This window comes from Felis catus, chromosome E3 (assembly GCF_018350175.1).
Source record: "Felis catus isolate Fca126 chromosome E3, F.catus_Fca126_mat1.0, whole genome shotgun sequence".
NCBI classification, from domain to species: domain Eukaryota; kingdom Metazoa; phylum Chordata; class Mammalia; order Carnivora; family Felidae; genus Felis; species Felis catus.
The window spans coordinates 15,065,879-15,093,399 of NC_058383.1; the positions used below are offsets into that span (position 1 = coordinate 15,065,879).

The following is a 27,521-nucleotide window of genomic DNA, read 5'->3' on the forward strand; positions in this document are numbered from 1 at the left end:
TAAATTTAAAAGTACTGAGATCATACAGAAAACACTCTCTGACTGCAATGGAAATAAATTGGAAATCAATAACAATAACACACCTGGAAAAATCTCCAAGTTTATGAGTAAAATACAGTATTGCATAATGCAGGAGTCAAAGAATAAATCACAAAGGAGGTTTAAAAATATTGCAAACCAGCGGCGCCTGGGTGGCGCAGTCGGTTAAGCATCCGACTTCAGCCAGGTCACGATCTCGCGGTCCGTGAGCTCGAGCCCTGCGTTGGGCTCTGGGCTGATGGCTCAGAGCCTGGAGCCTGTTTCTGATTCTGTGTCTCCCTCTCTCTCTGCCCCTCCCCCGTTCATGCTCTGTCTCTCTCTGTCCCAAAAATAAATAAACGTTGAAAAAAAAATTAAAAAAAAAATTGCGAACTGAATGTAATGAAAACACAATGTGTTAAAATTTGTGGGATACAGCGAGAACAGTGCTTAGAGGGAAAATTTTAGCTTAAAGGGCTTATTTTAGAAAAAGATGAAAGGTTTCAAACTAATTTTCTAAGGTTCCACCTTAAGCTGGAAAAAGAACATAGAAATAAATCCAAATAAAATAGGACAAAGGAAATAACAAAGAACAGAAATCAGTGAAATGAAAAATGGACAAACAATAGAGAAAAATCAGTGAAAATGTCAATAAAATTGATAAGTTTCTAAGCCAATTTAAAAGTATGGAGAAAGCATAAATTAGCAGATTAGACAAGATGAAAGGGGCTGTACTAAAGATCCGAAAGACACTGAAAATAACAAAAGAATATTATAAACAACTTTATTCCTAAAACATTGACAACTAAAAAAGAAGAATTCTTTGAAAAACACAAATTAATAAAACAGATCCAAGAAGAGATAGAAAATCCAAACAATCCTGTATCTTTTAAAGAAATTTAATTCATAATTAACAACCTAATTCCAAAAACAAAACCAAATTCCTTTATGCCCAGAAGACTACTCTGATGAACCCTAACAAATATTTAATGAAGAACAAATATCAATCTTATAAAAACCTCTCATAAAATAAAGGGTGATGTATCTCAAGTCATTTTGAGGTCAGTGTTCCCCTATTGACAAAATCAGATAAAGATCTTACAAGAAAATAAAATGATTGTAAATGTCAAGGACTTAACAGTATATTACCAAACTAAACCCAGGAATGTAGAAAAAGAATAATACATCTTGACAAAATGGAGTTTTTCTCAGGCATGCAAAGTTGGTTTAAATTTTTAAAAATTAATTAGTATAATTTATCATATTCAGAGAAGAAAAAAATCATGATCATCCTAACGCATGCATAAAAAGTACTTGACAAAATCCAATACCCATTCATGATGAAAACTTTCATAAAAGTAGGAATAGAAGGAAACTTCCTCAACTTGATACAGGGCATCTCTAAAAAAAACCTGTATCCTCCCAATGGTCAAAGATTGAATGCTGTCCCTGTAAAACCAGGAACAAGGCATCTTTGAACATTTGTTGGAGGCCTAGCCAGTGAAATAAGTTAATTAAAAGAAAGAAAATGCACACGGATCGATAAGGGCAAACATTTTATTCAAAGTCAACATGATCACATATGTAAAAAATCTTAAGGAATCTGTAAGAAAAGCTGTTAGAACTAATAAGTGACTTTAGAAAGTCAAAACCAAAAATCACAAAGAAGCAACTGGAAAATGAAATTTGAAAAATAGTACCATTCACAATAGCGTCAAGAACATGAAAATGTCAGGTATAAGTTTAACAAAATAAGTGGAAGATCTATATACTGAAAACGACAAAACACTGCTGAGAGGAATTCAAGATTAAAAATAAATGGAACTCTATAACATGTACTTGAATTGGAGTTCTGATGTATTTAAGATGTTAATGCTCCTGAAATTGATCTATGAGTTTAACATAATCCAAATAAAAGTGCTAGACATAATTTTCTGCAGAATTTGACAAGCTGGTTCTAAAATTTGTATAAAAATGCAAAGGACAGATGATAGCCAAAACAATTTCTAAAAAGAAGAAAGTGGGAAAGGACTACCTGATTTCAAGATTTAGTATCAAGTTAATCAAGAGAGTGTGGTTTTGGCAAAAGAATAGACCTACAGATCCAAGGAACATAATAGATCAGGAGTAGATCTATACATATGTGATCACTTGATTTTTGACCAAAGTGCCAAGTTAATTCAATAGCAGAAAGGACAGTCGTTTCGTCAGATCATGCTGGACAATTGGTTTTTCATGTGCAAATGAATGATCTTTGATACTTACTTTATTCCATAAACAAAAATTCACTCAAAATAGATCACAGACCTAAACGTAAAAGCTAGGGGCGCCTAGGTGGCTCCCTCAGTTGTGTCTGACTCTTGATTTGGGTTCAGGTCATTATCTCACCATTTACAGGATCAAGCTCCAAGTCAGGCTAGAGCTAACGGTGCAGCGCCCACTTGGGATTCTCTCTCTCCCTCTTTCTCTGCTCCCAGCCCCACTTTCACGTGTGCACTCTCTATCTCTCAAAATAAGTAAACTTTATTTAAAAAAATAAATGTGGAGTGCCCGGGTGGCTCGATTGGTTAAGCATCCAACTTCAGCTCGGGTCCTGATCTCATAGTTTGGGAGTTCAAGCCCCACATGGAGCTTTGCACTGACAGTGCAGAGACTGCTTGGGATTCTCTCTCTCTTACTCTCTCTCTGGCCCTTCCTCACTCACTCTCTCTCCAAATAAATACATAAACGTAAAAAAATAAATCAATGTAAAAGTTAAAACCACAAAACCTTTATAAGAAAACATAGGAAAAAAATCTTTGCAACCTTGAGTAAGTAGAAATTTCTTAAATAAGATGCAAAGAGCACAAATAATAAAAGAAAAATATTAATAATTTACTTCATCAAAATTAAAATCTTTTACTCTTCAGAAGACACCTTTGAAAAAACTGAAAAGACAAGTCGCAGAGAAAATTATATACATATATACCTATACATAGGTACATATATACCTATATATAGGTACATATATATAGGTACATATATACCTATATATATGTAATATACATATATACCTATATATAGGTACCTATATAGGTACATATAGGTATATATGTATATTACATATATACCTATATATAGGTACCTATATAGGTATATATGTATATAGGTATATATGTATATAATTACGTATATATAATACACGCATGTATATATATGCTACTTATAAAATACACACATATATATACTATTTATATATAAAGCATATATAATGCCATACATATCTGGAAAAGAACTTATATCAAGAATATGTCAAGAAATCTTGCAACTCAATAAAATGAAAATATACAACTTAATTTTTTTAATGGGCAAATGATTAGAATAACAAGATATACAAATGGCCAATAGCACATGAAAAAGTACTCAACATCAGAAGTTATCAGGGAACAGGGTGTGTGGGTGGCTCAGTGGGTTGAGCATCTGACTTCGGCCCAGGTCACGATCCCACACTTTGTAGGTTCGAGCCCCACGTCAGGCTCTGTGCTGACAGCTCGGAGCCTGGAGCCTGCTCCGGATTCTGTGTCTCCCTCTTTCTCTCCCATGCTCACACTCTGTCTCTCTGTCTCCCAAAAATAAATAACCATTTTAAAAAATTTAAAAAAAGAAGTTATCAGGAAATTCAAATTAAAACAACAATGAAATGCTACCCATACAACCAGTAGAATGGCTAAACTTAAAACACCTGACAATACTAAGTGTTGACAACAATGTACAGCAACTAAAACTCTCCTATAATGCTGTTGGGCATCTAAACAGTTCAACAATTTTGAAAAACCGTTTAGCAGTTTTTTTATAAATGAAACACACAACTACCCTATGATTTAGCAATATCAGTTCTAGGTATTTTTCTTAGAGAAATAAAGTCCACAATATGACTTTCACATATGAATGTTCATAGCATCTTTCTTCACAACAGTTAAAAACCAGAAACAATCCAAATGTTTCTCAATAGGTGACTGGATGAACAAATTCTGAAGTATACTCAGCAATTACAGGAATAAACTAGATCCCCACAACAGCATTAGTTGAATCTCAGAAACATCATTCTGGATGAAAGAAGCCATACACAAAAGAGTATGTACAATATTACTTCATTCTTATGAAAGTCTAGCGGGTAAAATAAATCTATGGTGACAGAAATAAATTAACGGATGCCTAGGAAACAGATTAACTGCAAAGGGGCCAAAAGGAATGTTTTGGATTGAAGAAAATGCTTATTATCTCTTGATTATGATGGTGGTTACAAATTTGTGTACATTGGTCAAGACTTGTCCAACTATACACTTAAGGTGAGTGTGTTTTACTGTATTAAATTGTTCTCAATGAAATTGCTTTTAAAAGAAAAAACAAATAAAAAAGTAAAGCCCAACAAATGCAATTGAAAAAAAACTTTTTTAAGATGAAATTTATACCTTTTAAGACACACAGGTAGAGAATTTGTCATCAACCCCCATCCTAAAAGAAGTATTAGAGTGAGCTGTTCACACAGATGGAAATATGATTCCTGATGGAAGAATGGAGACAGAAAGATAAAGAACACTGGAAATGGTCAATATGTGGTAAATCTAAATAACAATTATTATGTTTGAATCTAATAATAATAATCCTAATAATGATCCGTCGGTTGTTAAATTCATGAAGAAATAAAATACGTGACAATTGCACAAAAGTTGGAAGTTGGGTAAATGGGGTCAAAGAGTGTTCTTGGCTCCTTGCATTGTAACAGTGATAAATGTACTAATTTAGGATATGTACCAGGGGGTCAAGGGTACATGTTGTAAGCTCTAGGTCAATCACTAACAAAATAATGACAGCATATAATTCGTAAGCGGGAAATGGAAGAATAAGAACACAATGCATTCCATCAAAAGGAAGGAAGGAGTTAAAGGAGAACGTAGAACAGATGAGATGACTAGAAAGCAAATAGTAAGATTATAGATTGAAATCCAAAATAATCAGTAGTCACCATCCATATCACCAGGCAAAATGTATTCTAACATCAAGACAAAGATTGTTAAACACTAATATAGAAATGTCCAAGGAGATTCTGTTTACAACAAATACACAATAACTATGAGGACATAGGAGTTTTTAACATGAAAGGATGGCATATGCAAAAAAATCACTGAAAAAAACAACTGGTATGGGTATACTAATACCAAACAAAATGAATTTTAAGGTAAAGAGGTTTTACTAAAGATGAAGAATGACATTTCATAATGACGAAAGTGTCAATTTCCCAGGAAGATAAAACATTTCCAAAACTGGGTAAACCTAATAACATATGCTCAAAATACAGAAAGCAAAATTGATAGAATTGCCCAATCTGACTGATACAGTAATAATCAAAGATCTAAAAATAGAACATAAATCAAAAGAAGAGAATCAAAAATATATTATCTGATGGCAAACAGACACATGAAAAGATGCTCAACATCGCTAATCATCAGGGAAATACAGGAATGAGATTTAAGAATTTTATTTTTTAAGATTTTTTAAAGTTGGGGAGCCAGGGTGGCTCAGTCGGTTAAGCATCCGACTTTGGCTCAGGTCATGATCTCACCATTCGTGGGTTCGAGCTCCGCGACGGGCTCTGTACTGACAGCTCAGAGCCTGAAGCCTGCTTCAGATTCTTTCTCTCTCTCTCTCTCTCTCTCTCTCTCTCTCTCTCTCTCTCTGCCCTTCCCCCACTCACGATCTGTCTCTTTCTCTCTCCCTCTCAAAAATAAAGATTTATTAAAAAATAATAAAAAATAATAAAGTAATCTCTACTGCCAGTGTGGACCTTGGACTCACAGCCCTGAGATCAAGAGTTGCACGCTTCATCCACTGAGCCAGCCAACTGCCCCAAGATTTGCATCTTTTGAAATGCACCAAGGAGACTCATGCCAAACCAACTGAATCCAAATTTACAAAAGTGAGGCCCACAGGACTGTCATTAAAAAATATTTCCATAATGATGGGGGTGCCTCGGTGACTCAGTCAGTTGAGCATCCAGCTCTTGATTTGGACTCAGGTCATGATCTCATGGTTCCTGAGTTCAAGTCCCAAATGGGGCTCTGCACTGACAGAATGGAGCCTGCTGGGATTCTTTCTCTCCCTCTCTCTGCCCCTCGCCTGTTCTCTCCCTCTCTCTCAAAATAAAAATAAACATTAAAAAAATATTTCCATAATGAGATAACATTTTTAGTTCAACCAGTAGGTAAAAATTAAACATAATCGTGACACCCAGTATCGGCAGAAGTGTAGAGAAATAAACATGTTCATAGGAATACCGAGGGGAGAGGTAGTGGTCGGAAAACTCCTTTTCTTGGATTTCATGTTCCCACGTGGAGTCATATCAATTTGAGTGTAATTAACCCTCTGCTTCGTCACCCACTTCTCTGGTTGGTAAATTTGGAGGAATGAAAAGGACTGGCAGCTCAGCCTGCCCTCCTGTCTCGCACTGTTTGGCCTTGAGCTCGCGTGTGTCCATCACCTCCTGTAACTGGCCAGGTGGTGAATGATCTAATTCTGGGCGCAGTATTATGACGTTGACATTCTGATCCTCGTCTGCGTGACCTCAGTCTTTTAAAACATTTGAACCAAAGAGAAGCGCACTTTATTGATTTCTCTCAATCTGTCATCAGTAGCAAAGTCAATAAATGTAAAAATGGTAGTTAACTGCTACCCACTCGACAAACCTGCCACCTTCGGGGCACGCGCCTTGTATCCTCTCTTCCTTCTTCCCCCACTGAAAGGCCCAGTGTCTCTTCCTGCCTCTGGCCGGTCCCTCTGCTGAGCTTAGGACTGCATTCCTCCCTATGTCCCAGCAACCCTGGGAAGTCTGATGACTTCTATTTGTAGCTTTTAGTTCAATAATTGGCATAACCCTCTCTTTTGAAAGCCAGATCGCTTTGGAATCATTTTTGGCTTCCTCGACCCCATTCCCAATCCATCTCTAATTCCCCGCACACGGTTCAAAATTCCAAAGTAAAAGCACAGTATGCAGTAAAACATCTCTCCCACCTCTTCTGGATCGTCTGCTTTTCCTGTAGCCAGCAAGCACTCTTAGTACCTGTGTGTCTTTCCCAGAGATACGGTACAGATGTTTGCTATTTCTCCATATAAATGGTGCCACACTGTATGTATTGTCTTCCAAGAGGAATGCCACCTGATAAGCGTAGAAGGAATAATGGAAATTTAGATGTCGCCATGTTAAAACCAATTAAGGGGGGCGCCTGGGTGGCGCAGTCGGTTAAGCGTCCGACTTCAGCCAGGTCACGATCTCGCAGTCCGTGGGTTCGAGCCCCGCGTCGGGCTCTGGGCTGATGGCTCAGAGCCTGGAGCCTGTTTCCGATTCTGTGTCTCCCTCTCTCTCTGCCCCTCGCCCGTTCATGCTCTGTCTCTCTCTGTCCCAAAAATAAATAAACGTTGAAAAAAAATTAAAAAAAAAAACAATTAAGGAAGGACTGATAGAAGCAAGAAATCAATCTACCCGTTTATGCAAGGCTTGGGTTTAACACAAACAGACAACAATAGAGGACATTACGGCAATTATGGCCATACTCAAGGAAATCTTGGAGGGGGGGAAGTCTGTATGTACTTTAGTATATCAATGTTAAGTTTCCTGGGTATGATCGTTGTACTGTGGTCATGTAGAAGACTGTAATTGTTCTTAGGAAATATGTGCTAAATATTTAGGCGCGAAGTCTGTCATAATGTCTTCAATTTATTCTCCCCTAATTTTCAAATGGTTCAGGGGCAGGGTGGGTGGGGGAAGAGGGTATATGGGTGGGTTTTGTGTGCTATTTTTGCATTTTTTTCTAGGTTTGAAATTTTTTTAATAAAAAATTGAGAAAGAGTAAAAACATCACATGTTTCTATAAGCATAGAAAAAAATGGGTTTAATAAAAAGCCAAACTGGCATCTCTGAGAGATGAGAATGAGACGGCATTAGATAGAGGAGTAAATACTGTCACATTCCTCAGCCAATTTAGTTCTGGCTTGTTGGCATTTGCTATTAAAAATGCCTTATTTTTATCTTTTGTATTTTTTAAAAAGCTCACTTTTTGTAACTTTAAAAAGTTTCCATAGGTTATTCATGTATAAATCAGAATTACATCTTTCCAAATGCCCTCACTGCCCCTCACACCACCCCCCAGAATCCCTCGATTTCCTGGATTGAACAATCAAGGCTCAGCAGGAAGCTTCTAGAACCCTGGTAAGTAGGGCTGGATGCTAAGTCTTTTGAATATCACTCCCCATAAAATCCACTAATATGTAGAATGGATGTTGAATTAAAATGATTTCACCCACATCCAGAGGTTAAATTGGACACGTAGATGTTTTTTAAAAGTTTGCCATGATGTCAGACACTGGAACGAATGACATCACACTTACACGAAGGGTAGTTTACCAAAAGCTGACCAGGTTACTGCATATCAGACTCAGGAAGAATGGAGAGACAAGGAGGAGAGGAGAACAAGGAGGATGAGGAGAAAGACATGGAGAAGCTGAGAGAAAGTAATGTTTCCTTATCTTCCAGAGGAAAGATTCAAATGGAAACTGTTCAAGTGCCTTAACTGAAAAATATTTTTAAGAAGGTAAAGTAAATTAGTGGAACTAAATACCCACAGAATACACATTCTAAATCACCGAAGAGAAAAAAGATTTTTAAGTTGCATGACGCATTATTTTTCTAAAGATAAATGCGTGTAAAACTCACCTTTTAAAAGAAGTGCCAGGCTAGGTTTATGTTTAATAGACACAAAAAGTTGAAAGTAAAAGAATTCGTAGCAGGCATTCATTGGTGGGAATGTACATGAGTTAAATGTTTTTAAAGGGCTCTTTGTAATACACGGTAAAAATTAAAGCATGTGTGCCTTTTCACCCAGAGGTTTCTTTTATAAGAACTTATCTTACATGTGTATTTGAACAAGCACACAAAGATTTTCATGGAAACATGGCGGTAATTTCCAAAAGAAGGAAAAAGGACCTAGGAGTGACGCTAATTCCCACCAAAGGGTTTTTTGGTTGGGTGTGTGTTTGTTTTAGAAAGTAAGCAATTGTGTATTGAGTGCAACAATTTAAAATAATGAGGTCAAGGTTGGTTTAGATGTAATGATATGGAGATAGGCCCGAAATAACTGAAAATAGCAAATTGTAAAACAGCATATGTTAAATGTAGTTCCATTTGCATAAAAGCAATTTTATTTACGTGCTGATATGTGCACAGAAACTCTAGAAGAACATTCACTCGATATCAGCAGTGACTATTTCTGGGTTGGGGGATTATGAGTAACTTTTGTTTTCTATATAAACCTTTTTTTGCACCGTTAAATTTTTAGGTATGTGTTGTATAATAAGGAATTCGTCTGGTGTTTGCCCCTGGTTTTCAGCACAGATCTTCTAAAACTCTTGGGATCTCCCAAGTGATAGACACGTCGGCTATTCATGAGCCCCTGGAACACACCCAAGGCTATGCTAATGAGGAGACGGATGGTAGGCCCTGAGAGAGCTTCAGGATGGGGCTGGTCACCAGAAAGACCAACTTTGTGATTAGAGGGTTGAAACTTTGACCTCCAAGCAGAGAAGAAAGCTGGAGATTGGGTTCAGTCATGTCACCAGTGGTTAATCAAATGTACCTATGGCAAGAAAGGCCAGTCAAAACTCTGGGCAGTGAGGCCTGGTGGAGCTCCTGGTTGGTAGACACACTGATGTGCCCTAGGACGGCGATGTGCCCTGATGTCTCAGGGAGGTGGCACAGAAGCTCTGCCATCAGGACCCTCCCAGACTTCACCCGGCATGGCTCGTCATCTGGCTGTTCCTGATTTGTATCATTTAGAATCACAAGTAGAGCACTTTCCTGACTTCTCTGAATCATTCTAGTTAATTATTGAATCTAAGAGAATATTGGGTACCAAATTTATAGTTAGTTGGTCAGAAGTGTGTGTGACCTGAAAACCCCATGAGCTTGAGGCTGGTGTCCAAAGCAGGGGCACTCTTATGGAGGATTAGGCCTTTAACTTGCCGAGTTGGCACTAACTGCACGTGGTCAGTGCCAGAGCTGAACTGCAGAACCAGGTAGGATTGGAACAGGATAATTGGCACTCATATGACAAGGGTTATTTCTTTTGAAATAGTAGCAAAACAGTTTTAAGTAAAAATATGGGAAATGTAGGCCAATTCAAATAATAGAATGAAGCCCAGGGGAGGCAGTTCAGCTTCCGTGGTAAGCATGGGAAGATCCTGAACTCGCCTCCCCCTGTGGACACAACAAAACTACAGCTACATATGCAAAATTTTCCTCTGAAAAGGACATGAACAGCTTCTCTGAAACAGAGGCTAAAAGGACCACATTGAGATGGGTGGGAGAAGAGATCTGGCCTCCCCACAGTCCCCACCTTTGGTGTGGCAGCCCACAGTCAGGAGGGATCTCACAAATGTGGAGCTTCTCCCTGAGGAGTGAGGAGTTTGTGTCCCACATCAGGTACCCAATCCCTGAGACCTTCATGGAAGAGATGAGTCCCCAAAATGTCTGGCTTTGAAAATCGAGTGGGGCTTATGTCCAGAAGAACCACAGGGCTGTAGGAAATGGAGATTCCACTCTGAAAGGGTTTGCATGCAGATCCACTTACCCTGGGACCCAGCACAAAAGCAGCACCTTGACAAGCACCTAGACCATATGAGAAGGAGATTTGTTTGCTAATCTGGCAGCGTCTGCTAAAGGGGCAAGATCCTGTTAGAACTCTCTCTAGGGACGGGGGCACTGGCAGGCACCACCTTTGTGTTTTTTCCTGATGGTGAGGGTGCATCCTTGCCTCCACACTGCTCCCACAGCCCTACCAAAGCCAGGGGGCAGTGCCCTGCCCCTGCACCACTCCCTTGGCCCTGCCAAAGCTGTGTACACAGCCCAGATAGGGGATGTGTACTGAGTACATAGCACCAGTGGATTGTGTTCGGGGCCCCATGAGTCTGAAACAATTGGAGAAAAAGCTCTTGGCAGGCTACCACCCCCAGAACACTGCCTAGACAGCAGACTGAAACCCACCACAAGTCTTTCTGTGAAAAAGGCCTATTTACTCTTCCTGGAGCTTCAGCTTGAGGGGCAGACTTCAGGCCTACCATGTATCTAAAGGCTACAGGAATGCTCTCAGGAAACATGGGCTAGGGATTCCATCTTTGTACTCTCCCTTTGGTCTCACTACAGCTTGCCAGTAGGTCCCAGAAAGGAACTCTTACACTTATCTGGAGCCTTGATCTTTGCAATAGTCACCAAAAGGACACCAAAAGGATCAGGTGGTCTGGAGGACAACAAGGTTTACAATTGTGACCCCATAGGACTGCATGCATACCTTATGCATACTTTAAAAGCTGCTGTGTGAGGGTCTAACTTTCAACTAGTCTGAAACTAGGTGCTGAGACCCTTCCCTCTGGATCACTCACAGGTCTTGGCATATCCTCAACAACTGGGTCCTATCAAGGATGAGTTAGGCTGTTTTGAACATCACAAAGGTCTGAGAGACAACCAAGAGCTAGGGCAAGGTTAAACGATAAGGTTCATCTCCTACAAACAAGCAACACATACGTACATACACAGAGAGTAAAACAAAATGAGGAAACAGGAATATATTTCAGATGAAAGAATGACATAAACCCCTATATGAAAAACTTAGTGAAATAGATAAAGAGGTCAAAGTCATGGTCATAAAGGTGCTCATCAAACTTGGAAGAAGAATGGATTAACAGAGTGAAGACTTCAACAAAGAAAGAAAATATAAGAAAGTACCAAACAGAAGTCACAGAGCTGAAGAATGCAATAACTGAACTGAAAAATATGTTAGAGGGGTTCAATAACATATTAGATGAAACAGAAGAAAGAATCAGTGATCTGGAAGACAGGTTAATGAAACTCGCCCAAAAGGAGTAACAACAAAGTAATTTTTTACCATTAACACTTTGTTTATTAAACTTTTGCAAAACAATGTCTATGGCACATGCCTTGAAATGCAACTGCTTATCAGTAAAGTGTATGGCTGGCTGTTCAGCTTTTCAAGAAAGTGCCCAATTATTTTCCAAAGGTTATAATTATTTACATTACAGTGAGGGGTTTATATGTCCATCAACTGATGAATGGCTAATGAGAAAGAATGAAATCATGCATTTGCAGCAATGTGGATGAACCAGAAGTTATTGCGCTAAGTGAAATAAGTCAGTCAGAGAAAGACAGATACCATATGTTTTCGCTCATATGTGGAACTTGAGAAAATTAACAAAAGACCATGAGGGAAGAGAAGGGGAAAAAATAGTTACAAACAGAGAAAGAAGGATGTAAACCGTAAGAGAATCTTAAATACAGAGAATAAACTGAGAATTAATGGGAGGGGATGGAGAGAGGGAAGCGGGTGATGGGCATTGAGGAGGGCACTTGTTGGGATGAGCACTGGGTGCTGTATGTAAGCGATGAACCACAGGAATCTACGCCCAAGATCAAGAGCACACTGTACACACTGTACGTTAGCCAATTTGACAATAAACAAAATAATTTATTTAAAGAGCAGATAGCTTAAAGAAACTATAGGACGGCATCAAGCACAATAACATTTGCATTAAAGGGGTCCTAGAAGTAGAAGAGAGAAAGGGGCGGAAAACTTATTTGAAGAGATAATGGCTGAAAACTTCCCTAACCCGGGGAAGGAAACAGGTATCCAGATCCAGGAATCCCAGAGAAGTTTCAGATAAGACGAACCCAAAGAGACCATATCAAGACACATTATAATTAAAACGTAAAAAGTAAAGAGAAAGAGAGAATCTTAAGAGCAGCAGAAGAAAAGATAACTTGTTACAGACAATGGAACCCTCATAAGGCCATTACCAGATTTCTCAGCAGAAGCTTTACAGGCAAGAAGTGAGTGACATGATATATTCAAAATGCTGAAAGGAAAAAAATTCCAACCAAGAATACTCTGCCTGGCAAGGTTATTATTCATAGTTGAAGGAGATATAAAGAAATTTCCAGACAAGCAAAAGCTAAAGGAGTTCATCACCATTAAATTAGCCTTCCAAAACATGTTCAGTCTTTCAGCTGAAAAGAAGAGGCACTAATTAGGAACAAGTAAACACATAAAACTAAAAATCTTACTGGTAAAGGTAAATATATAGTAAAGATAGTGAACTAATCATTTATAAAGCTAGTATAAAGATTAAAAGACAAAAGTAGTGAAAATAACTACAGCTACCATAATTAGCTAAGGGATACATAAAATAAAATGTTGTAAAATGTGACATCAAAAACATAAGACATGGGGCGTCTGGGTGGCTCAGTTGGTTAAGTGTCCAACTTCAGCTCAGGTCATGATCTTGTGGTTCACAAGTTCAGTCCCTGCATTGGGCTCTGTGCTGACAGCTCAGAGCCTGGATTCTGCTTCAGACTCTGTGTCTCCCCATTCTCTGCCCCTCCCCTGCTCATGCTCTGTTTCTCTCTATATATCTCAAAAATAAATAAATATTAAAAAAATTTTTTAAAACATAAAACATTGTGGGAAGGGAGTAAAATGTGGAGTTTTAGAATGTATTCCAACTTGCTTTCAACTTAAAATAGACATACCTACACATTGTTATATATGAGAAAGCTAAAACCTATAGTAGATATACTAAAAATAATAAGAAAGGAATCTAAACACAATGCTATCGAAAGTCATCAAACCACAAGTGAGGAAAGAAAAACAGATAAGAACAGAGAACAACTACAAAACAACCAGAAAGCAATGACCAAATGGAAGTAAATACATATCTATCAATAATTACTTTAAATGTAAATGGACTAAATTCTCTAGTCAAAAAACATCGAGTAGATGTATGGGTAAAAGAAACAAGACCCATCTATATGTTACCTATAAGAGACTCACTTCAGATGTTAGGACACACGCAACTAACAGTGAAGGGATGGAAAAAGATGTCTCATGGAAATGGAAACCAAAAGAAAACTGAGGTAGCTATACTTATGTGAAAACCAAATGGACTTTTTTTTTAATTTAATGTTTATTTTTGAGAGAGAGAGAGAGAGAAAGAGCACAAGTGGGAGAGAGGCAGAGAGAGAGGGAGACACAAAATCTGAAGCAGGCTCTAGGCTCTGAGCTGTCAGCACAGAGCCTGACGCAGGGCTCAAACTCACAGACGGCAAGATCGTGACCAAATGGAAGTCGGACACTTAACCGACTGAGCCACTCAGGCACCTCACAACTGGACTTTAAAACAAAGACTTTAGTAAAAGACAGAGATGGGCATTACATAATGATAAAGAAATCAATTCAACAAGAAGATACAACGTTTGTAAATATTTCTAGATTCAGTATAGAAGCACCTAACTATATAAAGCAAATATGAATAGGCCTAAAGGGAAGAATTGACAGTAATACAGTAATAGTGGGGAACTTTAATACCCCACTCACACCAATGAATAGATCATCCAGACAAAAATTCAATAAGGAAACATCAGCCAGAAATAACACATGAGACCAGATGGACTTAATAGATATATACAGAGCATTTTATCCAAAAGCAGCAGAGTATATATTCTTCTCAAGTGTACATGAAACATTCTTTAGGATAGATCATATGTTAGGCCACAAAACAAGTCTCAGTAAATTTAAGAAGAAGATAAAAATCATATCCAGCATCTTTTCTGACTCCAATGGTGTGACACTAGAAATCAATCACAAGAAGATTGGAAAAATCACACATATGTACAGATTAGACAATATGTTACTGACCAACTAATGGAGAGATGAAGAAATAAAAGGAGAAATAAAAGTATCTTGAGAAAAATGAAAATGGAAATACCTTATACCTAAATCTATTGGGTACAGTAAAAGCAGCTCTAAGAGGAAAGTTTATAGAGGTACAGGCCTGTCTTAAGAAACAAGAAAAATGTCAAATAAACAATTTAACTTTATACCTTAAGGAGCTAGGAGAAGAAGAATAAACAAAGCCCCGAGTTAGTAAAGGGAAAAAATAATCAGAAGAGAAATAAATAAAAGAAAGATTTAAATGACAATATAAAAGATCGATGAAACTACGAGCTAGTTCTTTGAAAAAGATGAACAAAATTGACAAACCTCTCGCTAGATTCACTAAGAAAAGAAGACAGAGGACTCAAATAAAATCACAAATGAAAGGAAGTAACAAGCAACACCACAGAAATATGAAGGATTAAAAGAGACTACTATGAAAAAGCATATGCCAAAAAATTGAACAACCTAGAAGAAATGAATACATTTCTAGAAACACATCACCTTCCAAGAATGAATCATGAAGAAGTAAAAAGTCTGAGCAGACTGATCACCAGTTAAAACATTGAATCAGTAATCAAAAAACTTCTGACAAGCAGAAGTCTAGGATCAGATGGCTTCACTGGGTGACTTCTACCAAATAATTCAAGATTTAATACCTAGCCCACTCAAACGCTTCCAAAAAATTAAAGAGGAGGGAACTCTTCCAAACACATTTTACAAGGGCAGCATCACCCTGATACCAAAACCAGACAAGGACAACACACACACACACACACACACACACACACACACACACACTACAGGCCAATATTCCTGATGGGCATAGATGCAAAACTCCTCAACAAAATATTAGCAAACTGAATTCAACAATACATTAAAGGGATCCTTCACCATGATCAAGTGAGATTTATTCCAGTGATGCAAAGATCAATAAATATGACACACCGCATAAACAAAATGAAATATAAAAACCATATGATCATCTAAATAGATGTAGAAAAACATTTGACAAAATTCAACACCTATTCATGATAAAAGCCTCCACAATGTGGGTAGAGACGAAATGTAACTCAACATATTAAAAACCATATATGGCAAGCCCACAGTTGACATACTCTACAGGGAAAAGCTGAAAACTGTTCCTTTAAGATCCGAAACAAGACAAGGATGCCCACTTTCACTATTTTTATTCAACATAGGATTGGAAATCCTAACCAGAGCAATTAGGCAGGAAAAAGAAACAAAAGTGATCCAAATCAGAAAGGAAGAAGTAAGATGGTTATTATTAGCAGAAAACTTGATTTTATATATAGTTTTATAGATAGTTCTATTAGAACTAATAGATTCAGTAAAGTTACAGGGTACAAAATCAATATATAGAATTTGTTATATTTCTATACACTAACAACAAATAATCCAAAAGAGTATTTAAGAAAACAATCCCACTTACAACTGCATCAAAAAGAATAAAATACTGGAATAAATTTAACTAAGGGGGTTAAAGACCTGCACACCGGAAATGATAAGGCATTGATGAAAGACACAAATCACTGGAAAAATAGGTTATGCTCATGGATTAAAATAATTTAATATTGTTAAAAATGTCTATATTACCCAAAGCAATCTATATATTCAATGTAATTATTATCAAAATTCCAAAGGCATTTTCCACAGAAATAGAACAATTCTACAATTTGTATGGAGCCACAGAAGATGCTACATAGCCAAATTGATCTTGAGAAAAAAGAACAAATATGGAGGCATCAAGCTCTCTGATTTCAAACTATATTACAAAGCTTTAGTAATCAAAACAGTAGTATTTGTATCATCATAAAAACAGACACATATCAGCGGAACAGAATAGAGAGCCCAGAAATAAACCCACACGTATACGGTCAATTAATTTATGACCGAGGAGGCAAGAATATGCAATGGGAAAAGGACAGTCTCTTCAACAAATGGTATTGGGAAAGCTAGTTAGCTATATGCAAAAGAAAGAATGCAGACCATTATCTTACACCAAACAAAATATTATCTCAAAATGGATTAAAGACTTGAATGTAAGACCTGAAGCCATAAAATTCTTAGAAGAAAACACGCACGGTAAACTCTTTGACACTGGTTATTGGAAATGACTTTTTGATCTGACTCCAAAGGCAAGGGTAACAAAAGGAAAAATAAACAAATGGCACTACATCTAACTAAAAAGTATCTGAATAGTGAAGGAAACCACCAACAAAATGAAAAGGCAACTTATTGAACAGAAGATATTGTTTTTTATTATTTTTATTTTTAATGTTTACTTATCTGTTTTGAGAGAGAGAGAGAGAGAGAGAAAGCATGGGGGAGGGCCAGGGAGAGAGGGAGAGAGAATCCCAAGCAGGCTTCATGCTCTCATCACAGAGCCTGATGCAGGGCTCAAAGCCACAAACTGTGAGATCATGACCTGAGTCAAAATCAAGAGTCAGACGCTTAGCCAAGTGAGCCACCCAGGGACCCCAGGAGAAGATATTTTCAAATCACTTATCTGATAAGGGGTTAGTATCTAAAATATATAAATAACTCACACAACTTAGTAACAACAGCAACAAATCCCAAACAATTTGTCTGAAAAATAGACATTTTCCTAAAAAAGACATATGGATGACTGACGGACACATGAAATGATGCTCAACGTCACTAATCATCAGGGAAATTCAAATAAAAACCACAAGGAGATCTCACCTCACACCTGTCAGAATAGCTATTACCAAAAAGACAAAAATAACACGTGTTGGCAAGAATGTGGAGAAAGGGGAACCCTCTTGCACTGTTGGTGGGAATGCAAACTAGGGCAGCCACTATGGAAAACAGGGTGGAGGTTCCTCAAAAAATTAAAAATAGAACTACCCTATGGCCCAGCAATTCCACTTCTGGTATTTATCTGAAGAAAATGAATACACTAATTTGAAAAGATATATGCACCCCTATGTTCATTGCGAAATAATTTACAATAGCTAAGATATGGAAGCAACCTAAGTGTCCGCTGATAGATGAATGGATAAAGAAGATGTGGTATATTACGCAATGGAATACTACTCAGCCATACAAAAGGATGAAATGTTACCATTTGCAACAACACGGATGGCCCTTGAGGGTATTCTGCTAAGCGAAATAAGTCAGACAGAGAAAGATATATGATGTATGACTTCACTTATATTTAGAACCTAAAGCAAAACAAGTGAACAGCAAAACAAAACTCAGATACAGAGAACAGATTAGTGGTGGCCAGAGTGGAGCAGGATTTAGGGATAGGTGAAATGGGGATCAAGAGATACAAACTTCCAGTTGTAAAATTAATAAGCCATGGGTGTCATGCACAGCATGGTGACTATGGTCAATAATATTGTATTGCATAGTTGAATGTTGTTAAGAGAGTAAATCCTTGTAACTTTGGGTGGTAACAGATGGTAACCAGACTTATGGTGATCATTTCACTATGTAGACAAATGTCAAATGACTATGTTGGACACCTGAAACCAATATAATGTTCTATGTCAATTATCCTTCAATTAAAAAAAAGAAGATGGGCACCTGGATGGCTCAGTCAGTTAAGCATCCGACTTTGGCGCGAGTTATGATCTAACAGTTCGTGAGTTTGAGCCCCATGTTGGGCTCTGTGCTGACAGCTCAGAGCCTAGAACCTGCTTCAGATTCTGTGTCTCCCTCTCTCTTTACCCCTCCCCCACTCACACTCTGTCTTTCTCTCTCTCTCAAAATAAATAAACGTTTATAGAAATAAAAAATAAATAGAATTTTTAAAAAAAGAAAAGAAAGCTCACAATTTAAATACCAAACAAAACAGAATTCAAGATGAAAATGGTTAAACAGGACAAGGAGAGTCACTTAGTAATGACAGAGTATAATCCACAGTGAAAATATTTGTAATGTATTATTATACAACAAATAACCTAAGACCAAATCATGAAAAACTCTCAGGAACAGTATGGGAATTCACTTAAGTGGGAAGTTATAAAAATACATACCAGAATCAATAGCTTTCTTATATACAATAATAATAAGGCATAAAATATGGTAAAAGCGAAATAAAATTCTATTCACAATAGCAACCAAAACTTAATCTATGTGGAGAAAAATTTTAAATTCTACTGAGAGACATAGAAGGACACATGAATAAAATGAATTCTTGAATAGAGAAGTATACTTTTTTATTTTATTTTATTTTATTTTATTTTATTTTATTTTATTTTATTATTTGAGAGAGAGAGAGTGGGGAAGTGGGGCAGAGAGAGAGAGAGAGAGAGAGAGAGAGAGAATCTTAAGCAGGCTCCACACTCAGTGCAGAGGCCAACATGGGGCTCGATCCCACGACCCTGGGATCATGACCTGAGCCAGAATCAAGAGTCAGACGCTCAACTGACTGAGCCCCCCATGCACCCCTAGAGAAGTATACCTTATTATTAGATAAGTAAAACTATTGTAAAGATGTCAGATCTCCCTAAATTCATTTCAAAATTCCAGGCAATCAGAATCAAAATCCCAATGGGATTTATACTGGAATCGGATCGACTGATTCTAAAGTTCGTCTGGAAGATTCAGTATTTACAAGGAGGCCAAATAATTAATGTGGAAGAACTAACTCTACCTGATATTGAAATATCCTATAGATTTATAGTGATTAAAACTTCCTCATTCCAATTCAGGAGATGAATTAAAATGAATACTTTTGGTTTATTATCTGCCTTTGTATCTTCCTCTGAAAGGGAAGCTCCATGAGGAGAGGAGTTTTGTCTCCTTTTTATACTGATATAGCTCAGTTGATTAGAAAGTGCCTGGCACATAAGTATTTGTTGGATAAATGGATAAACAACGGAATTGAATTCTTAGTACAGAGTAGACACGCAGAGACTTAGGGATTTGGATACTGTGTAAAGTGGCATTTCAAATTAAAATGGAAATAATCAATCAAAGTGTTATTTGGAAAAGAGTCAAACCAAACTCTTCATTCCATATAGTTAAAGAGATTTCAAGTGTATCAAAGATGTAAGTGTAACCAATAAAGCCATAATACTATAAGAAAAATAGAGACTAATATTATAATCTTCAGGTGAGAGAATCCTTTTATTTTTTTTTTTTTATTTTTTTTTTCAACGTTTATTTATTTTTGGGACAGAGAGAGACAGAGCATGAACGGGGGAGGGGCAGAGAGAGAGGGAGACACAGAATCGGAAACAGGCTCCAGGCTCTGAGCCATCAGCCCAGAGCCTGACGCGGGGCTCGAACTCCCGGACTGCGAGATCGTGACCTGGCTGAAGTCGGACGCTTAACCGACTGCGCCACCCAGGCGCCCCGAGAGAATCCTTTTAAAGCACAAAACAAAAGCCAGACACCACGAAGACAAAGATTTATAAAGTTGATTCCATTAAAGAAAAAGGTAAAAACACTAACAGCAACATCAAAAATGTGTACAAAAACAACAACTACAACACATATAACGTGTTATATGTGTTATATAACGTTATTATATAACGTTATTATAACGTTATAATGTTTACGTGTTAACACGTAAACAAAAACCTGGAGTAATTATTTACAACATAGATAGTCAAAGGATTATTTTGTCAGCATATAAAAAACTCCTCTAAATCAATGATAAGAAGATAAAAATAATGGCAAAGTGCATAAAATGAGAAATATATTCATAAAAGTATGTTTAAAATCACTAATAAAGAAATATAACTTAACGCAAAGATGTCAGGTTATTCTTCTATCTGACTGACAGGAGTTTAAAACATACATAAAATCCAATGTGAGTGAGGATATAGAAGAAGATTCCCTCTTAGTAAATGCTGGTGAGATTGCAAGTTGTACGTTTCAAAAAGGTCATTGGACAATGTGTATCAAAGTGTCTATGCACATGGGCAACAATTCCAGTTTTAAGCATTTATCCTAAAACCATAATCAGTCAGCCAATTGAACAAAGATGTTTATAGGTATATGGAGTATTTTGTTGTTCCTATTAATGAAAAATCAGAGGCGAAGCAAATGCCCATCAATAAACAACTAAATGATTAAAGTACGGTACGGTCACATAGTTAATACCACTAATTGACATGGAAATATAAGTTAGAAAACAGTATTCGAAGTTAGGTACATCTAAATTGCATGTCTATGACCCAGCAATTTCTCTCTTAGGTATATAACCAATAAGACAGCATTCATGTGCTCGCAAGAGACGTGCACTAGCATATTTATAGCCGCACTATTCATAATAGCCCCAAACTGGAAACCACCCAAATGCCTATCAACAATAAAGTGGATAAATAAATTATGACACAGTCACGTAATGGAGAGATAGCTCGACAATAGTGAATGAACGCCCTAAAGCCATATAGATGAGCCTCACAAATATAACGCTGATTGAAAGAAGACAGATAAAGCAGAATACATGCTTCATGATGACATTTGAATAAAATTTAAAATCTGGCGAAAGTAACCTATGTCATTAGAAGTCAAGACGGTAGTTATCCTTGGGTTGGTGCGGAGTGGGTTGTGACGGGCAATGGGTACAAAGATGGCTTCTGCGAGGCTGGCAATATTCTGTTAACTGAGCGCTGGTTACCTGGATGTGCACGCTTTGTGGTCATCTGTACACTTAGGAGCTGTATACTTTTCTGCGTACACACGCACATACAAACACACACACAAAATGGTTTGCACAGACAGGAAGATGTCAGGAAGTAGCCTGACAAAAATGTCAGGAGTGTTTTAATCTGCAGAGGGGATTTAGCATGACTTTGGCTTCCTTCAGTATATTTGTCTATATCAGTAGATACAATTATATACAGGAAAATACAATTTAATTGAAGGAATAGAAATAAATTTACTGAACATTCAGCTCAAAAATTTAGAACAGTGCTCACTTCGGCAGCAAATGTACTAAAATTGGAACAATACAGAGAAGATTAGCATGGCCCCTGGGCCACGATGACACATAAATTTGTGAAGTATTCCATAAAAAAAGAAAAAAAAGAACAATAAAGAAAATGAGAACATGGGATGAATGAAGTGATAAAGAGCCAGAAAACAATCAGATACTATGGAGGCTGACTGAGAGCGATCAATATGCTTCCTCCCAAATGACCGTTAATGAACTTAACAAATTTACACAAATAGACAATGTGGGAAATAGCACTTTAACCATGAGCCAAAGAACTGGGGGAATTTCTGCTGATTTCACCATCACAGAGAATGATTTAAAAACCCATTTGGGGGGTGCCTGAGTAGCTCAGTCGGTAAAGGACCTGACTCTTGATTTTGGCTTGGGTCATGATCTCACACTTTGTGAGATCAAGCCCCGCATTGCTGTGGAGCCTGCCTAAAATAAATAAATAAATAAATAAATAAATGCCCATTTTAAAAGTAAGCTTATTGAAGTGTAATTAACATATAATAAACTGCATATAAAGTATTCAATTTAGTAAGTTTTTATTTTTATTTTTTTAGTAAGTTTTTAATACATATACACACCCATGAAGCAATTGCCTCCAAAAGTTTCCTCATATCTCTTCCTTCCACTTCCTTTATCCTCTCCCCTCACCTGTAAGAAACATGATAGTTCCCTTTTCTAGAGTTTTATAGAAATAGAATTGTAGAGGGCACCTGGTTGTCTCAGTTGGTTAAGTGGCCAACTCTTGACCTCAGTTCAGGTCATGATCTCCTGGTCCATGAGACTGAGCCCCACGTCGGGCTCCATGCTGACAGTGAGGAGACTGCTTGAGATTCTCCCTCCCTCTCTCTCTCTCTCTCTCTCAAAATAAATCAATAAACATTTTTTTAAAAAAAAGAGAAAAAGAAACAAAATTGTAGTGTATGCATTTTTGTAGTCTGGTTTCATTATTCCAGCATAATATTTTGAAATGCACCCCTAATTTTGTATGTAACAAAATTTTGTTGAATCATAGTTCATTGGATGAATACACCATAATTTATTTACTCACCAGTTGATGGGTATTTAGCTTCCTTCCAGGTTTTGATGATTACGAATAAAATGAGCAACGAGCAATTTGGGGTCACGTTTGAGTCTTTATATGAACATATGCTTTCCTTTATTTTGGTTACATGCCTAGAGGTGGAATGGAAGGTCGTATGACAGATGTATTTAGCATGGATTAAATTAATGTATTCCCATGTATGTTTAACTGTTTAAAAAACTTCCAAAGTATTATTCAAAGTGCTGGTACCATTTTGCATTCCCACCAGCAGTGTATGAGCCTTCCAGTGGCCCTACTTTCTTGCCATCACTGGGTATAGTTAGTCATTTTAGTTGTAGACATTTTCATAAGTATGTGATGGCATCTCACTGTATTTTTTTTCTTTTTATTTTAGAGAGAGAAAGCACATGCGCATGAGCAGGGGAGGAGCAGAGGGAGGGGAAGAGAGAGAATCACAAGCAGGCTCCATGCTCAGCATGGGGCCCAGTGTGGGACTCAACCTCATGATCATGACCTGAGCTGAAATCAAGAGTCAGACACCCACCTGACTGAGTCACCCAAGCACCCCTATGATGGCATCTCTTTATAGTTTTGATTTGCATCTCCCTAATGATTAATGACGTTGAATATTTTCTCAGGTGTTTATTTGCCAGCTTTATATCTTCTTTGGCAAATTATCTGTTCATATAATTTACCCACTTTTATATCGAGGGTTTTTTTTAATTGAATTTAGAGGGCTCTTTATATGTTTTGAATACAAGTCCTTTATGAGATATATGATTTGCAAATATTGCCACTCAGCCTGTGGCTTGTCTCCCACCCCCCTCCCCCTGCCCCATGGCTTGTCTTTTCCTTCTCTTAATAGTATCTTTTAAAGAGAAAGTTCTTAATTTTGATGAAGTCTGGTTTCTTGATTTGTTCTTTTAGGAATCATACTTTTGGGATCATCTTTGCCTAACCCAAGGTCACAAAAGTTTTCTCCTAGAAGTTTCGTAATTTTACGCTTTACATTTGGGTCTAAGATGCATTATGAATTAAGTTTTGAATATGGTGATATGGACAGATTGAAGCATGTGTATGTATAGTGGATGTATATTGAAATATGGTCTATATTTGTATGTACTACATATGTATATCCAGCATTTGCCCCAGTGTTATTGACAAAACTATGCTTTCTCCATTAAATTGCCTTCGCACTTTTGCCAAAAAGTCAATGGACCATGCTTCCACTTCAGGGTAAGGTGAAGTAAGCCTATTAAACCCATATATATCCCACTGAGTGTAGCCTAAAAACAGGACGGAATGTATGCAGCAGCTATCCGAGGACTCTGAAAATAACTACTAACAGGCAGATTGGGGAAGAACAGGAGAATTCTAAAGACCACCCACTGGTGATGAGTTTATCATTACTTTCTTCTGGTATTTTCAGGTCTGAGTGTAGTGAAACCTGAAACCGGAAAGTGAGAATTAGCACAACAGAGAAGACTCCAGGAGATGCCTCAAATTCTGACTTACTGTATGCGTAAGTGGCTTCCTAAAAGAGAGAATATGAAATTCACAATCGTTCTTTCTTTTTCTCTTTTCTCTCTATCATCTTGTATCTCAGCCCCCAAACAACCCATGGAAGCCAAAGCAGGAGGGGCAATGAGAGCCAGTAAGAGCCTACAACTTTGAGGAAATAACGTACAAGACAACTATAATATAAAAGTAGAAGATAAAAGGCCTTATGTTGGCGGTAAGGTCTCTACATTTTACTTGAAGTGAGAAAATAGCAAGTGATATCAGTGAAACTGATGGAGTGGGGAACTCTAAAATTCTGTTACTCCATAAAAGTAATTTTTTTAACTGGAAAAAAAAAAGTCAGAATTAACTTTTTTGGATGTCCGGAAATTAGCCAAAGTTTTGTGGAAACTATAGACCAATATCCCTCATCAACGTAAATGCAAAATTCCTTTTTAAAAAATCAGCAAATCAAATCCTGCAAAACTGAAAGGACAATGCAACGTAACCACGTGCTATTTATTTCAGGAAGGCAAGTCTGCCTGTAATATTCAAAAACAATCAGTGTAATCCACCATATGAAAAGCCCAAAGGAAAAATAAACAATAAATGGTCTCATAAATAGATGCAGAAAAAAAAAACACGTGACAAAATTCAACCTCCATCCATATTTAAAAATTCTTAACAAACTAGGAATATAAGAGAACTTCTTCAACCTGATAAGGGGCATCTACAAAAAAGCTAAATCTAACACACTTAATGGTGAAAGACTCAAGGCTTTCCCCCTAAGATCAAGAACAAGGCAACACTTTTACTATTTCTCATTATACTGTCCTGACTTTCCCCAAATGCTGACTCTGACCTTGAACAGAACTTAAGCTTTCCTCATGTCAGGGTGACCTTCCAGCTTCCTAAGAAGTAAGCTTATGTAGTGCTTGCTACTCCTCTGAAAAGGAGTTTCTAGTAACCTAGAAAGCAATGTGCTTCCTCATCATGTTTTATAAACTGAGCTGCAACCGCAGGAAGCTGAGTTTCTTACCTCTCGATTTTGAAGTCTCCCTGTTTGCAGTTTGTTTCTCACTCAACAAAATATTCACAAGTAAAACCCTCTGGATTTTCTTTTGACAACGTCATTAGATTTTCTTCATTGGTAAGTATGGTAAACAAAGTTCTAAGATGGCTCCCATGACTTTCCTCTTCCCAGTCTCCATGCTTTTGTGTAATCCTTTCCCCCCGTAGCAAAGGAAGAACTGTAACTAAGAATATGACAAAGGTGAAGGGATAAATTTCAAAGTTGCAAAAGTAACTAAAATATTGAATAATCTGACTTGTAGGTTAACCAAAGGCAGATTATCCTGTCTGGGCCTGAACTAATTAAGTGATCCCTTTAAAAGATCTATAGGTCAGAGACTCAAAGTAGTAAAGTCTCTCTCTCCCTCTCTCTATCTCTCTCTCCTTCCAGTCCCTTCTCTCTCTGTCACTGGCTTTAAAAGAACAGCTGCCATGAATTCTATAGCTTCAAGGAAATTAATTTTGCCAACAACTTAAAGGAGCATGGAAGCAGATCCTTCCCTAGCCAAGCCTGCATTATGAGAATGAAGTCCACTGAACATTTTGATTTTAGCTTTCCGAGACCCTGAAAAGAGAACCCAGGTACACCTAACCAGACTCTTGACCTACAGAAACTTAGAGACAATAAATAGGTGTTTTAAGACACTAACTGTGTAGTAATTTGTTATTCAGCAGTAACAAATTAATACAACAGCTATGTTATCTGTAAATATAGACAGTTTTACTTTTTCCTTTTCAATCTGGATGCTTTTTATTTATTTTTCTTATCTAATTACACAGGCTAGAACCTTAGTACAATGTTACATAGAAATGGAAAAAATGGGTATAGTTTTCTCATTCTTGATTTTAGGGGTAAAGCATTTGATCTTTTACCGTTATGATGAGGGTAGCTATAAGCTTTTTGTAGATGCTTGAATCAGGTTGAGGAAGTTCCCTTCTATTCTTAGTTTGTGAAAGTCTTTTTTTTTTTTAATCAGGAATAGATGTTAGGATGACTATATGATTTTTTTCTTTTAGTCTGTTATAGTGAATTATGTTGTTTGATTTTAGAATGTCAAGCCACCTTTACGTTATTGACATAAACCCCACGTGGTTGTGGTGTATTATTTTTACATAATGCTGGATTTGATTTGTCAAAATTTTATAAAGAATTTTTGCATGTATGTTCTTGAAGTATATTGCTTTGCAGATTTTTTTGTAATGCTTTTGTCTGTTTGTAAAAAATCAGAATAATGCCGGCTGAGTTAGGAAGTATTTTCTGCTTTTCAGTTTTTTGTAGGAGTTTATGCAGAATTGATATCATTTCTTTAGCAAAATTTGTTCAGTAGAATTCACCAATGAAATGATCTGTCTCTGGAGTGTTTTTGTGGGAAGATTTTAAAGTACAAACATTTTTTTTTTTTTTTTTTACTGAAATAGGACTACTCAGGTCATATATTTATTTTTGACTGGGATTTGGTGATTTGTGTCTTTTTTTTTTAATTTTTTTTTAACGTTTATTTATTTTTGACACAGAGAGAGACAGAGCATGAACGGGGGAGGGTCAGAGAGAGGGAGACACAGAATTGAAACAGGCTCCAGGCTCTGAGCTGTCAGCACAGAGCCCAACGTGGGGTTCGAACTCACCGACCGCGAGATCATGACCTGAGCCGAAGTCTGCCGCTTAACCGACTGAGCCACCCAGGCGCCCCTGGTGATTTGTGTCTTTTAAGAAATAAGTCCATCTCATCTATACTGTCCAATTTACTGACATAAAATTATTCACAATATTCTATTTTTGTTCTTTTAATCTGTAGAATCTGTAGTGACGTTCTCTCTCTCCTCACTGATATTGGTAATTTATGACTTCACCTTTTTTTTCTCGATCAATCTAGGTGGAAGTTTATTGATTGTATTGATCTTCTCAAAGAACCAGCTTTTGGTTTCATCAATTGTATCTATTGTTTTTCTATTTTATTGAGTTTTTTTCTGATCTTCATTCTTTTCTTCCTTGCTTTGGATTTACTTTCTCTTCTTTTTCTAGTCTCTTAATGTGGAAAGTTAGATTACTGGTTTGAGATCTTTCTTCTTTTCTGATATGGATATTTAGCTGTATACGTTTCCCTTTAAATAATACTTACCTACA

At 37.1% G+C, this 27,521-nt stretch overlaps 1 protein-coding gene, 1 long non-coding RNA gene and 1 other non-coding gene across 4 annotated transcripts in view; 2 read left to right on the forward strand and 1 right to left on the reverse strand.

Moving 5' to 3' along the window:
• Nucleotides 1-26,047, forward strand: part of LOC109495188 — a 33,854-nt gene extending 7,807 nt beyond the window's left edge. The window contains exons 3-6 of the long non-coding RNA XR_006591355.1: nt 4,010-4,131; nt 4,478-4,616; nt 24,432-24,560; nt 25,788-26,047. This is a non-coding gene — a long non-coding RNA (uncharacterized LOC109495188). The remainder of the gene's footprint in view (nt 1-4,009; nt 4,132-4,477; nt 4,617-24,431; nt 24,561-25,787) is intronic.
• Nucleotides 1-27,521, reverse strand: part of CALN1 (calneuron 1) — a 529,481-nt gene that overhangs the window by 441,185 nt on the left and 60,775 nt on the right. The gene's annotated exons all lie outside the window — the stretch shown is intronic.
• LOC111558302 lies at nt 21,747-21,853 on the forward strand. Its single transcript, XR_002739026.1, has one exon. It is a non-coding gene; the product is annotated as a U6 spliceosomal RNA (small nuclear RNA).